This window comes from Meriones unguiculatus, chromosome 5, assembly GCF_030254825.1.
Source record: "Meriones unguiculatus strain TT.TT164.6M chromosome 5, Bangor_MerUng_6.1, whole genome shotgun sequence".
Taxonomy (NCBI): Eukaryota; Metazoa; Chordata; class Mammalia; order Rodentia; family Muridae; genus Meriones; species Meriones unguiculatus.
The window spans coordinates 84277464-84292665 of NC_083353.1; the positions used below are offsets into that span (position 1 = coordinate 84277464).

Consider the following 15202-nt stretch of genomic DNA (forward strand, 5'->3'; position numbering starts at 1 on the left):
ATTCCTAACAAGATATCAACTCTTCATGTGAACCATTGCATCAGTCCTCAATGAGCCAATTTTTCGTTCAAGTTTTGTGACGTTTGTCAAGACCAGGTTCCGGGAGGTGATTCATTTGGGGGTATTTTGGGTAAAAAGATGTTTACTAGATGTAGGATGCCCAGAGGAAGTAAGAAGATAAATAAACAATGTTGGGCAGAAAGACACACACCCTATTGTGCTCAGCCGAGTTGATAAGAACGGAAGCAAAATCTGCTGGCCCCGAGACAACCACACGATACGGAAGGCAGACTCAAAAGTGGAGGCATAAGCTCGTAAGAAACTTGGCTGAAATTTACAGAGTAGAACCTGTGTTATCCAGCTCCAAGACCAATGCTTTCCGTGATTCTGTTCTTAGTAAAGTGCCCAAACTTTCCCTTCTCCTCTTCATCCATCCTCCCACAAATCCATCTACTCACTGAATATAGCCATGTGTATCCATCAATTCATCTACTCACCTTCAATCTAACCATATGGAGTGATAATGTACTGAGTGCTAGGCATTGTTTTATGTTTCTGGGCATTAGATAATAGTCTGCCTTAATTACAAGGCAGAAATTCTCTAAACCATCGTGGAACTTTAAGCTAAGAGAGGACAAATACCAGTTAAGTAAACAGGGATAAACTTTCCCATTTTAGATTGTGATAAATGTTACAGCAGAAAGGGACTGGGGTGGGTGGGGAAAGCCCTCCCCACTGAAGGGACATCTGAGCTGCCTTTAAAAGCCTACTGACTGCTAATCAGCTAGAAGAATACAAAACAACTGGGGTGGAGTTTTCCCAGCACAGGAAAAGCAGGCGCTTACTCTAAGGCCCTGAGGTGGAGGGTGGCCCCTGGATTTGTTCATAGGATCTGTTATGGTAGTCTTCCTCCTTCCTCAGCAGCAGCTGCATTGATGGCAGTGGACAAACTGGTTGGATAACAGCCTGCCCTAAAGCCCAAGACTAACGTAAAATTCAGGAGGCATGCCATTTTGGTAGGCATCTGGAAGTTCTTTTTTCTAATGCACTTTTCCCTGGAATTCCTGGGTTTCTGTCCTGATACCCAGACGTCGGCACATCCGGTTATATGCAGCCTTTCTGGCTCCTTCATCTCCCTCCCCCCCTCCAGTCACAATACTTTGTTTATCCCTTGTTTGGCCAACATTCAGACTGAATGAAGGACATGAACCCTGACACTTGCCATGTCTGGAAGAAAGATTTCTATCTCTGTGAGAAAGGAAAAAAGGCTTCCTAATGAATACAGAGGGAAAGGGTGGAGACCGTGACAAGGCCAGCTGGGTACTTGGCTGGTGCTTGCTGAGTGCCAGAACCCTGCCGCCTGGTTCTGTCCCACTTCCCTTCCTTGCCTGGCTGGTGACTCCTGCCATCTGCACAGAGGTGCCCCTCTCTCCCAGCATAGCCGAAAGCAGCACAGAGAAGTTCCCAGTGCCAGGTGTCTCCTCTTAATATGCCAATTCATAACTGAGTCTTGCTGCAGATTAATTTGCAATTTGGGAGGCATGGAAGCTCCTTCCCTTTAAAAAACAGCCCATCCAGGGTGATGCTGCTTAGCGCTCGCCCTTAAAGATCTCTTACTGCATCTAGCTCAGCAGATGCAATGCCTCAGTGATGGATGAGCTAAGGCTTAGAAGCAGACCCTCAGAAGATCATTCCAAGAAGGCAAGAATAGGAAGAAGATGTGGGAAAGGACCCCATGACACAGCAAAGAATGGGATAATGGCAAGGTAGATTCATGCACTGGTCCTCTATAGAGAATAAGGGTCTGTCTTGAATATTTCTCAGATAAGGCTGCTTGAAGGAGAGGCAGGATTACCATCTCCCAATTCTTAGCTGACTTTGGCAGAAGATCACATCTGGGCCCTGAGCACAGGAAAAGATAAACAGCCAGGGGCAGAGCAATTTCTCTTCTGTAGCAGTGGGAACCACAGGTTAGAGTCCACTGGAGTGGGAAGGTCAATGAATTCAGGGTGGTGAGAGAATGTTTGTGGCAAGGTAGATCCACTATGTGAAGGGTCCCCCGCTGAGCATCTACCTTGCAGCACTGGCCACGACCCACAGGACAAAACAGATGCTCAGATGATGGCAGAACTAACATGTGTGAGGTATAAGAGGGGGAGGAGGAAGAGTGAAGGGAAGAGGAAAAGGAGAAGGGGTTTAGAGAAGGAGGGAGGATGCAGGGCCTATGGATAGGACTAGGAGAGAGGGACAAGTGAAGGAGGAGGTGATAGAGAGTGGATAGGTGAGACAGGGAGAGGAAGGAAAGGAAAAGACAAGGCAAAAGGGGGGAGAAAGGGAAGACAGCGACAGAAAGAGGGAGAAGGAAGCATGTTTAGAGAACAGGTAGCACCGATGTGACAAAATGCTAACAGAAAAATCTAGAACTGCCTATGAAAACTCACCATACCACCCCTGTAACTTCCACAGGTGTGTGTGGGAGGGTTTGCATGAGAAATGTCCTCCTAGGCTCAGGTGTTTGATCACATTGGTCCTCATGGGTAGTGCTGCTTGGGGAATGTTAGGTAACCTTCTGAGGTGGAGCCTTGCTGGAGTCATTATGGCACTGGAGCTGGGCTTTCGGAGTTTTAAAGCCTTGCCACGCTCCCAGTGAGCTCCTCTCCACTTGGTGTCTGTGGTTGAAGATGTGATCTCTCTGCTTCCTTGCTACCTGGTTGCCTGCTGCCATGCCTGCACTACCATATGGACCCTCCCTCTGGAATTGTACACCAAGATAAACCCTTCCTTCTCTAAGCAGCCTTGGTCATAGTGTTTTACCACAGCTACAGAAAAGTCTCTAATGCACCACAGAACACTGCAATCTTTAAAAAATGGAAAGATGTGAAACAAAGTGGAGAGCACTCTGGTCTTCAGTCATGGTTCATGTGCACTGTGCTCTAGGGGGTTTGGATTAATGAGAGATCACAGAAGGTTCCAGGGGAAGCAGAGCAGGAAGTTTTAGGCAAAAGGACAAAGAAAGAGAATTTCGAACAGTTGAATAAAAAGATGTGGAGGTGGGAAAGAACACGGTGCCACTAAGATACTGAGAGGACTCAGGATCAAATGATGACAAGATGGCAGGTGGTGAATGACACATACAATCTGTTAGGAGTTTTGGCTTGGTTGAAAAAGCATACACAAGCCAGTGTGGAATCTGCCTACCAAGCTCACAGATAGCTAATTCAGCACCATTATGAGTAGACAGAGTGAGCTCTCAGAGGACAAGAGCTTGGCCACGGATGGTGTCTCCATGGCAACACTGCTACTTGCATCACTGCATCCCTATGCAAGGCTGTGGGTATCCAGAGACGCTCTGATTTCTTTAGCTGTCAGACTTGCTGTTCTGCTAAGAATAAACTAGGACAGATAGTGTAGCTTAGTCTTATGGACAAATGTCCACACTTCTCTTTGCATATGTGCTAACTGGAATTTGGCAATATATACATTTTGATTCACTGGATATTTAATATACTTAGGTAGAGACTACACAAGATATTGATCATTATCCTTGTTAAGGGATTACACACATTTTTTTTACCATGATTTTTAAAAATTGTTTCCAAGGCCATACAAATGATATTCTTCATGTCCTAACACACAATAGAAAAGAAAGATTAGATATTTGTAATCTCTTAGGCTGACCAAGTATTCTAGAGTTCAGCAAAGCATTCAACTTAGGTAACTTGTAAATTTCTCAGACCCTCTTTTAGGCTAGTCAGAAGATCAAAGCTGTCATAGCTGAGGATAGTAAGGCCCAGAGAAGTCTAATGCCTAGAGAAGTCTAATGGTCTTCAGTGTTAGAGGTGTCTGGAATGCCATGTTTCTTTTTTCTCTGAGCCAAAGGAAGGGGAGTCAGTTTGGTTCCATGTCTGGGGGCTTTATCTCCACTTTGCTTTTTAAGGAAACATTCAGTGAGTATGTGTTAAAAGACTCTGCTAAGCCCTTCTCCTGTAGTCATTGTTTAATCCTCAAACCACACCAAGAGATGGGAATTATTATCTTCACTTTATATATGAGGCAACCAAGACTGAAAGAGTTTCTGGAACTTATCCAAGCCTTCACCAAGACCTCAAGGGCTCTGTGAGGCCCCTGCAGACAGACTACGTCGATCCCTTAATCCATGTAAAACAAGCAGTGTTTTTCTCTTTGCACACACAGAGGCCCCCAAATCACTGGCAAGTCATAGGAAATTCTTAAGTGGCTGCTTATTAATAACATTTTCAGTTTATATTAGACCGCCTTTCATCCAAGGGAACTCGGCCAGCTCCATACACAGAGAGCCACAGAAAGCCAACCATCTCTGGTGGGAATGGGGGCCAGCTGGCAGCCGCATCCTTCAGGGGCTTGGCTTGTGGGGATTCTGGCACAGGTCACACCCTTCAGAATTTGACAGGAGCCCTTTAATATCTGTACTGAAGAGCTCAAGGCAAAAACTTCCCAGAAATCCACATTTCTTGCTGATTGAGGCCAAAGGCTCAAGCCGACCCCAGTGGACTTGCGAAACAAAAGCATCAAGAAATTGTGAGTTTATAAAAAATGCCAATGCTGGATGGGAAGCTTGTCATTCATATTGAATTAGACACAACAGGGAAAGACGATTTCTTTTTTTCAGGGAGGCCTTAAACACAAACAAAACAAAACTCTTAAGGTTTCCCACCGGAGGGATAGGACAAAAAAAAGGAGACAAGATGCTGACTTCCCTGCTCCAAGCTGGGTTTTTGTGGTTTTGTTCTTGGCCAGAACTCATTTCCTTTTTCTGCAGGAGAGAAAGGAAGGAGTGAAGCGCATAGAATGAAAACAACATTTCCTGGTTTCATGTTTTATTGGAAAGAAGCCTTAGGTGGATTGGATTCACATGGTCCACAGCAGTGAAGTTCTGGAAACATTGGAAAATGTGTTATACTCAGATGTGACAAAATGCCAGGAGAAAGATGCATGCATGTTTCTGACTCTTCCTCCAGGACCAGGAGAATGTGGTGATGTCCACAGTCTTTAAGCACAGTGGATGAGACAAACACCCCAGACTGTGGGCTTGCTGGAGGTATGAGGTGAATCTTAGTATTTATCCTCCTTTTCCTCTTCGCTTGCCCATCTTGACTATCGGAATCTAATCCACTTCAGGTGTGGACTACCCCAACAGCTTGTTGTGCTCCCTCTCCTCCTCCCTTCTAAAATCTAATTTTTACCTCTGTCCTTACAATGATGCTGGTAACACTCAACTCTCCAGCTTGCGGTGTCATAAACGGTAATAAAACAAAGGACAAGTCCCTTAACCATTGTCATAAGGTCACATTGACTTTGTCTCAGTCCTCTTTTTTCAGTTTCACTGCATTCCTCTCTCAGTCTTGTTTAATTCTGTAGCCATACTGGCCTTTATTTGACCCTTGAACTTGCTAAGGCTAGCTCACTCTTGGATCTTTGCAGCTGCTGTTCTGCCTAGAAAATCTTTCCTGGAGTGCCTTGTCAGCTGGTCTGCTTGTAATTACTCTTGTCATCACTCAAATATATAGGTTCTCCTTTATTAAAAATAAATAAATCATTCTCCATTCTATTATTTTAATTTTTTCTTAGCAGCAACTATTTGAGATTATTTTCTTTGTTGGTATGTCCCTCATATTTTTCTTATGGAATGTAAACTCCATGAGGTCAAGATCTTGAACTAGAACAATAAGCATCAAGGAAGTAGTTTGTCAAATACTTTGAATCTTGAAATCTTGTCTGAATCTGGTTTGGTAGTTCTCGGTGAAGCACATACCCTTCACAGCCATTCAAACCAGACATTATTGGCATATGAGTTTTGTTATATAGGTATATTTTTAATAACTTCAAATGTATACTGCTATAAGGCCAAAATTATAGTGTGACTTGAGTATGTGATGAGAAGTGTATCACAAAAATCACACTAGAAAGATCACGTCACATTAGCCTCGGCTCATGAAGTACACAAGAGAATATTAAAGACAGGACGATCATTTACTGCTGGGATGGCGCCGTGACTTCAGTGTCATTTGATCATGCTATGTGTGCTATTGAATGTCCAATATTTAAAAGAACGTTTGTAAACAGATAGACTAAAAACCCCCTGGCCTACTCAAAGTAAATGTTCAAAAGTCTTGTGAAGTTGTGAAAGGCCCAACAGAAAGTAGTTGAGAAAAGGAAGAAACAAAGTCTCCCAGGGCTTTAGCATCTGAGAGCACAGCTGTTAATCTGCCCATCTCTAAAGTGGAGGGAAATCATGGACTCTCCTTCCAGCCCAGCAGGATGGAGCATTAGACTCCGGGCAGCCGTGGGGAGAGCAGGAGTGCTCCTGAAGGACTGGACACTGCTTGTTTTCTAGCCCTACATTAACCAAGGAGCATTCTCTCAACTAGGTTACAGTCATGTACCACTCAATCTAGTAGTTCTTAAGTAGCAGTGAGCTGATGCCTGCAGGAATGTGAAGAAAGCTTTCTTCATATTTTTAATGTATTTTTTAAATGCACATATACACATTCACGGAAGATTTTGTATTTAACTTCAGGAAGTCCATCAGTCCTCTCAGTATTGTGGTGGACCTAAGAGTGGCTGGTTTCTTGAATTGTTTTAGTCTAAAAATACCTTCTGCGAGAGAGCATTAAGTTTGGTAAGTAGGGAGCTGGGGCTCTGGGAGGAGTTGGGGGATGTGGAAGAATATGATAAGAATATACTGTATGTAATTCTCAAAGAATACATTTAAAAAGGAAACACCACATATCTTGCACTCCCAATAATATTCCATGTTCATTTCGGAATATCCCAATGAAAGAGCATTATGATATTTTCAGCACTTTGATGGGTATACAAAAATCACCTATTAATTATTGTTTTCTATAATTATAAATCAATGAAAAAGAAAGAAAATTCAGTAATAAAAGAGATTTTTTTTTTCCTTCAAACTTGGTAATACTCTTCATGGTGGAACAGAGACAAGCAAATATTTACCATTTGTTACACACCAGTTTCCACTGTATCTTCATGAACATACAAATGGAAAAACACAGGCATATCCATTTTGCATATATTCTGCACATTAAATTTTTTTTAAATTGTGGTAAATATTTTTAAGACTCACCTTCACAGCCACTTATCAGAGTGAAGCCCAATAGCCTTGTATATATTCACACTGCTGTATAGTCAATCAGCCCTTGTTTTGTTTTGCATAACAAAACTTTAAATTAAATGAAATGAAAAAAGCGAATAAAATACCTTCTCTACTAATTTAGACTTCCCACAGGGCTTTCAACTTCGTCTTGCACCCTGGAAGATACTGAAATGCTACTTCTCATTCTCTGTAACGCTCTTTCAAAAATTCAAATCAATACAGAATATGGCGGTGACCAGCCCGGGACTCTTCATGGCAGCAGCTCATCGGTGAAGGATGTAAAACAGTTCTAATGTGCTCTAAGGGCATGGCACACTGGCGTCCAGGTGGCAGGCTAGGCAACCAGTTGACAGAGAGAAAGGAGGACAGCTTCAGGGGTCCTGACTGGCTCTGCCGAGCAACTCCGCTGCTTTCCACCTCCTCACCTCCTGGCAGGCATTCTCTCTAATAAATAAAGTATCTGATGTCCAGAGAGGATGAACACCTGAATTGTTTGGGTGGCATTTTCTTTAATGGTGTATTCAGTGTGTGTGTGTGCACGCGTGCAGGCGCAGGGATACACTTGCCTGCATATGTATGTACATGTGGGTGTTTGCACAGGTTCTTAGGAATGTTCACACCTTGAATGTGGATAAACATGCTTCTGTTACAAATAAGTAAAGGACACAGGTCAATGCTTGATGTCTTTTTCTATGGCTTTCCACTTTATTTTTTTGCTACAGGATCTTTCAGAGTATCTGGAGTTCATCTATTCAGGGTTATAGTTATGTGCTAGCACCTCTGGTTTTTACATGGGTGCTCAGGCTCCAAACTCAGGTTCTCAAGCTTGTGTGGCAGGAATTTCCTGACTGAGCCATCTTCCCACCATCTTCTCAGTTCCCACTGGGCAACCTTTAACCAGTGCTTCCTAATGAGACAGGTAATTCATGGGGCCCAGCCTGACCAACACAGGATGCCCCCCCACTCCAACATGTAATAAATTCCTTCCACCTTCTGAGGTAATGGGATGGAGGAAGTATGGGGCTCTTCACCGCTTTTACTACTCAGCAAGGCATAAAGTAAGTCCTGGAGCAGATAATTCAAATAGAGAATAAAAACTGGAGCCTTCTGAATTGAGTAGTTTTCCTTCCTGTGGAGCCCTAGGTGTCTATGACAAAGGTAATTTAATAGCAGCATTGGGAAGCTTTATAGAAGCACAGAACCTACATTTCTTCAATGGCCCAGATGCATGCGGGTATTTCATATTTATGAAAGCCTGGTCCCCAGCACACCATGGTCTTTCATGGGACCTTTAAAATCCCCACTGTGAATGTCCAGTAGTGAAAATGACATCCCCTCAGTGACAAGATCAGCTTTACTTGAAAAGTTCATTCTCATTAAGGCCAGCGCTAGAAATGAACTTACTGATCAGCTGACTCAGAATCCCTTGTTTCAAGAGAGAAGAATGAAAGGAAACACAGCCCCTGACATTAGAAAAGGTCTTGAGCAACAACCCTGGCCCCTGGCCCCTGGCCCCAGAATCCAAGGGGCATGTACACAGGCAAAGTACAGCTTGGCAGAATCTCCCATGTTCCCTCTCATCTAGCTGCTTGTCTTCCATTGGCATTCCTAATCTCCCACCCCTTCTCACGATCACATTCTCAAGCCAATTCAAAGCAGTAGGTGTCAAGCAAACTACCATATTCTCTTTTGTGCCAACCTCTTGGATGTTCCCAATTTCTCCCCCAAAATTAAAAGTATTTTCACCCAATAGTTACTAAACCAGATAATTTTCAGTGGAGGGATCCATGGAGAACATCCAGAAGGAAAGAAACATTCACAAGTCATGGAACTGTATAGGTACAAGGAAGGCTTTTAGAATGGTAGACAGAACTCAGTATTGGGACTGTGGCTATGTGGGATTTGAACCTCATCTTTACTCGCCACTGTTTGTGAAACCTGGAGAAAGTTCCTTAGCCTCTAGAAGTCATGTTTGCTCCATCCTTAGCAATACCTTTGTCTCACTCGACTTCCCCTTCCAAGGTAGGCTTGCTGCAAGCTCACTTTCAGGATAATGACTCTCATGCCTGTTCTGTTCCGAGCACAAGATATATCAAATGGAGAGGACCGCGTTCTTCCTGGTTAGGAGGAAGCATGGATCTAACACATTGTTCAAATCTGCAAATCCAAGGGGGAAAATTATTTCTAAGGAGCTCCAAACTTGGTTAACCAGAGTGCTGACTGTACAGACAGCCAGGCCAATATATATGTTCATCACATTAATAGTTAGATACATGAGAGCTGTGTGAATAAGGTAAATTATAGGACTGAGAATTCATATTGGGTAGCAAGTAGGTCCTCATGTCATGGCCGTTATTACTGTTTCTATACATCCAAACACCAGAGTACAGACATGCAAAAGCAAGCACTTCCATGTATGATAGAACTATCCTGAAACTGAAAATAAGTGTTTCTCAGATGAATCCTGGAGCTTTCACGAATCAGTATCTCAAGGACTCCTAACTGAAGAATGGATGCCAAGAAAAGAGTTGGGAAAATGGCATGCTGTCCAAGTGAAATGAAATGCTAAGCATTTTTGCTTTAGTTACTCTTAATCCTGAATGGGGCTGGGTAATATTTATAAAGTTTGGTTTTAAGGAGGAGAAGTGACAAGGAGTTGAGGCCAGTGAAGGTCCTATTGCAGGAGGAGAGATAATAAAGCCAGGCATCTGTCCTCTGAGATAGGCTGGGTGACGGGCTGCTAATGATCCAACAAAGAGTTCAACTCTCACCACATCCTAAGAGAAAAAGGGTTCCACTAGTCCCTGCATTGCTGTAGATGGCTTACATATCAGTGAGGGAAAGAGGGGAAGGAACAGAACTCTCCAGTACAGCTTCACTCCAGGGCAGGCCCCCACACTCAGGAGCAGTTGGTCAACACAAACCACACTTCATGTTTTCTTTTTCTTTCTGCTTTTTGGTTGCTGGTTTTTTTTTTTTTTTGTTGTTTTTTTTTTTTTTGAGAGAAAAATAAAGTAATAAAGTTGGATGGCTAGGGAAGCAGGGGAGGATCTAGGAAGAGTTGGGGGAAAAGAAAGAATATGATGAAAACATACTGCATGAAATTCTAAAAAAATAAATTAAAAAAAGAAAAAAAAGTAATTCTCTTAGAAGGTATGAATGAAATACTCCCCCACAGGTCAACCCTCACATTGTTTATGTCTACACTGTCAACCAGCAATGTCTTTGTATTCCCATTTAAAGAATTACATTTCATCTTGTAACTTGGCTTTCATATTTGTTTTTCTCAACCAAATTATTCTCAACTTTTACAATATTTTAAAAGCAAAATATAATCTAAAGGTATCATTTCCTTCCAAATCCCTACCCTTCTCCTATTTCTCCCTGGCTCTAAATGACATTTAGAATCTTTTCTGAGGGACAGAGCTTTTGACTATTTATGTTTGATGACAGCAGTGAAGAGAAAGGACAGCTTAGAGGACATCACAGTGAAGTGCTCTGTTGCCTCAGGACAGATGAGTGCAGGGTCAAGAGCCTTTCTCACTCTTGGAATACTTGGGCCTAAAACCAGGCATTCTCGCCTCTGTCATTGAGGCTAAGCTATCTTCCCTTTTAGGATTTCAGTATTTCTGATGAACAAATCTTAAATCTACTGCCCCCTGCTGTTCACAGCCTGAGATTGAATGGGAAATGATAAAGTCATAGTCACCAAGAGCATTGGATGCTGACCTTACAGCCACCTGCATCACATGATTCGGGGGAATTTATTTCATTATTCCTATGACAAAACAAACAAACAAAAAACCAAAAAACTAATTTCAGAAAGGTCAAGTGATTTTTCCAAAGATCACATATGCTTTCAGAGGGCAGTGAAGGCAGATTATCATTAAAGCATTATGCTAATATTATGTTCCATGAAAAGTCTGCTTATACTAAAGACCATATCAGCCAGCAGGTACTGACTCTCAATTCTGAGTTTCTGGAAGACAGATTTTACACCAGACATCTCTGGCCCTATTAATTCCTACCTTATCCCACCACTATGTTTTGTGTGAGAGACCAACCAAACACCTGCTGGCTAAGTGCTCGTCTGTACTGACTATATTCCTACCAATAATTTCATTTTAATTTGTTTCACAAAAGCTGACATTGGAGCTATGTTTCTGGAAGGAAGAAGGAAGGAAAGGAAGGAAGACAGATAGATGCTGGGAGGACAGGGAGAAACAACAGGCCAACTATATGGGTGCAGAAAATCACTGGGAAAGAGGTTATCATGGCAATAAATGGATGGGGACAGAGAAAGAGAGAGACAGGGAGAGGAAGAGGAACAAGGAGAGGGAGCATGAAAGAGAGAGGGAAAAGGAGAGGGAGAGGGAGCTTTAGAGAAGGCAGGACCTAAACAGGCAAGCAGACCTATTTTCTCTTTTCAGACAGCCTGAAGGCTGAAACCACCCAGATGGTGGCATCAGTTTAGCCCTGGAACTTTTGAGGAGTCATCCAGCAGGTGAAACACAGACCCAAGGGCCAGCCTGGGCAGAAAGGAGGAGACAAACATCAGTGCAGGACAGAAAGAAGGGAAAAGACCTGCCTCTTGCAGGCGCAGCTGGAGAAGATGAGAAATCCAAAAGGGCATTGATTCTAATTTGGACCCCACAGCTCCCTCAGTGTGACCTGTCAGCTTCCACGACGGGAGGCCTCCTTTATGATAGCCTCGTCCAGCTAGCACTGGCTGATCTTCCTTAAACCATCTTTTAGTTGCATACAGCACTGTAGTTCTAGATAACAGACTTTATTGTATCAACCCCATCAATAGGGTGTGAAGTTCCTTTGAGTGGAAGAGTTGGGCTTCGGCAGTGACTGGGGCTACACCTCTTCTGCAGCCTTACCTCTTAACAGTGAACGTGTGATGCCTTTTCAATGGTTTGATTTGTTTTCTACAACATTTATAATGCTCACTTCAGTGAAAAAAAAAAAAAAACAATACTAACAGCCAGCGTTTGCTGAGCATTTACAGTGTGGCTGACACAGTTCTGGGGGCTTTTTACATGCCCCCTCACTAAAGCCTTCTACCTATCACCCTACCTACAGATCTCACGGCTCTCTCCATTTCACAAACAGAAATGGATACTCCAACAGATATCCACATCTCTCTAGCTCTCTGGGTCCAAGCCCTACAGGAACACCATCTCCTCTTATTTAACCCCTTGAGTTCTTTCCCCACTCCTTCCACTTCTATGAAGTATTGTCTTCCCTGTCTTGTTAACTCTCCCCGCTCCACCCCAACCCACATATATCACATGAGGGAAGTCTTCACAAAAATAACCCTACTGTTCAAAATTGTTCCCTTCGGTTAACTGCTCTGTAACATGTTAAAGAACACAAAAGCCTGACGAAACCATTGTGTTTAAATGCTCACATTTATAAAAAACAAACAAACAACAACAAAAAACTCCCAAGGGGAAAGAGCATTTGATGGAAAGAAAAACCCTCTACAAGTACCCCCAAGAGGCAGCTTGTAAAAACCCCAGCTTTCAGAATATGGTAATTCTATTAAAGTTGTGACTTGTTCTCGAGCCAGGGAGCAGGATGAGAATAGCCAGAGTGGCTTCTTAAAAGAAAACAAGGTTACCCAGTGCATTAGGGCCTTTCTGAGATGGGTTAAAATTGCTTTCAGGACGAGATACACAGTGAAAGCACATGTGTTCTAATACGTTGCAGGCCTCTTACACATGGCACCGATGTCTCCATATTCGTGTCATACCAGAGTCCTCCCTTACCCATCATTCTCCCCATATTCACAGTGGTAGTAGACCTCTACTATTGGGGAAGCAATCTATAAGTCTAGGTAATTCCCTAGCCACTTGGGAAGAGGTTACCACATCTGGTCCATATAGATTTCTAGCTTCTAAGAGCCCACGAGACCACAGCATTATAAACAAGATCACACAGCAAACAACAGTGAGATTAAAAATGGGAACTTCATCCCAAGACCTCCATGCCGCATCAGCAGTGCTATGATTGTTTCTGTGGGAATCAAAGGCCAGTGAGAGGAACTAACTGTGAAGACAGGCCAGTAGGGAAAAACATAATCGTGTGTTACAGCAGTCTAGGCAGTTGGATTCTGAAGCTCTGTCACCATTTTGAAGCCAAAGGAACTGGCTAAAATTAAACCTCAATAATTTCAGAGCTGTTTCTTTATCTGGAAGTGTTAGTGAAGTGTGCATGCCTTGGCATCTCTGATGTTTCAGATCTGTGCTGAAATGAGAGCAGCGGTAGATAAATGCTACCAGCATTTGCTTTTTAAGACCCTCTGCTGTTATTATTAAGAAAGGGCCACTTTCAGAGAAACACTATTTCTTAAGCACTAAGATTTGAGGATGCCGCATACCTGTGCCGTATCACTTTGGATTTGAACTTTCTAATAAGCAAAGAAAAGGCAAAGGTTCCAGACCACCAATACCACCTCCTGGCCTTAGAGATAACATCTTCCTCACAGACCCTAGATCCTTTCTCCTCCTGACTGCAAAACACATTCCTGCTTGCTTTGGGAATTAACAATTTCTTACTCACCTCCTAGAGGATGAGCCGGGAAGCTTCAGAAGAAGCCAGCACAGGAGTCTTGATCTGGTCAGTTGCCCCAGTTCACTTTCCCATGGAGCTGGTATCAGAAAATGCAAGCAGGACTCCAGGCAACCCAAACATCTCCCTGACTGAGTCTCTGCAAATCTGAGCCCTTCCTAAGGCAGGCAGCAGGCTCAAACCCAAGCCGGTCTGCTTTTGCATTCCCTCCGAGGGAACGTCCTCCCTAGAAGCGGACCCTGCTGGAGATCGACCGGTGCCAAACAGTGCCACTTGTGCCCTTGTTCTAGGCCTGCCTGAGCCCTGGAACGGTCTTCTCAAGAACCCCTTTCCTCTAAACTCGCCGACTTCACGGTTATCTGAAGGAAGTCACAGACCCCAGTCTCTGCGTCATCAGCTGATCCTGAGCCAGACCCGGGAGACCAGTCAGCTGCTCGCAAAGCCCGGGCCACTGAACCAGGAAATGTGCAGCTCATCCAAAAAATAATAATAACTGTCACGGAGCGCCTGGCAGAGCTGGAGAAGTCGCTGTTCCCAGTTCCAATGCCTGCATCCTCCGCATGCTAATGAGGCTGTGATGTCAGCAAGTCAGTCACAGCATCTGGACGTCCCAGTCTGGCCGCCCAGGGTTGAGATTTATTTACATGTAAATTAGCCTCGCCTTCCAAATCAATAATCCCCAAACCAAAGTGCTGGGGGGGGGGCCTGTTTACTAATGCAAAGGCCCAGCTACGCAGACTCCAAAGGAGCAGGGAAGAAAAAAAAAAATCACATCTCAGAGAGGCTTGAAAGACACATGGCTGTTCGCCCCCACCTTCTTTTTAAAAGCAACATACCGGAGATCTTAACTGGGCACAGTTATAGCCTGGGTGCTGGTTCAGATCAGAAACTGTACCAGCCCTACAAAGAGAATGAGATATTCTCCTTCTCTTCCTCTTTCCTCCTTCCCAACCCCTCTCTCCCCCTTCCTCATTCCCCTTCTCCCCTTTTCTCTCACCACCTCATCTCTCCCCTCTCTATTTCTTGCTATGCCGAAACTTCAAATGCTGTACTTTTTTTTTTTTTTTCCCCTCTTCAATTTTCATTCCACGGCGTTAGCCCTGTTTACTGCCCCAGATGAAGCCACCTTTGAGATTTTATGAACCCTGGAATAAAATGCACTCAGCTTTCACCACTAGATTGGGATGTGAATTGGACACATATAGTTGCTGACCCCTTACTCTAATTTCAAGTGAGCTCACAGACAACATCATTACCACGTGGAAGGAGTGTCCGAGGACCCCCAGGGCACATAGAGGGCACTTGTCCCTGTGGCTTCCATACAGGTCAGAAAACCGGCAGAATGAAGAATGGCTTGTTCCCACGGCCCCTAGGACTTCAGCAGGTTTGAGCCAGAACTGCCACTGCTGGACCACAGACTGGAGCATCTCCAAACACCTTCAACTCTCTTCCAGTGCCACGAGAAGC

At 43.7% G+C, this 15202-nt stretch overlaps 1 protein-coding gene across 4 annotated transcripts in view; it reads right to left on the bottom strand.

Moving 5' to 3' along the window:
- The window catches only part of Prickle2 (prickle planar cell polarity protein 2), a 331379-nt gene that overhangs the window by 86962 nt on the left and 229215 nt on the right, over window positions 1–15202 (bottom strand). The window contains exon 1 of one of the 4 annotated variants that reach the window (XM_021638247.2): window positions 13727–14310. The exons of the other annotated variants lie outside the window; for them this stretch is intronic. The gene's annotated coding sequence lies outside the window, so the exon portion shown is untranslated. Of the gene's footprint in view, window positions 1–13726; window positions 14311–15202 lie in introns of those variants that run through there. 4 annotated transcript variants of the gene reach the window in all.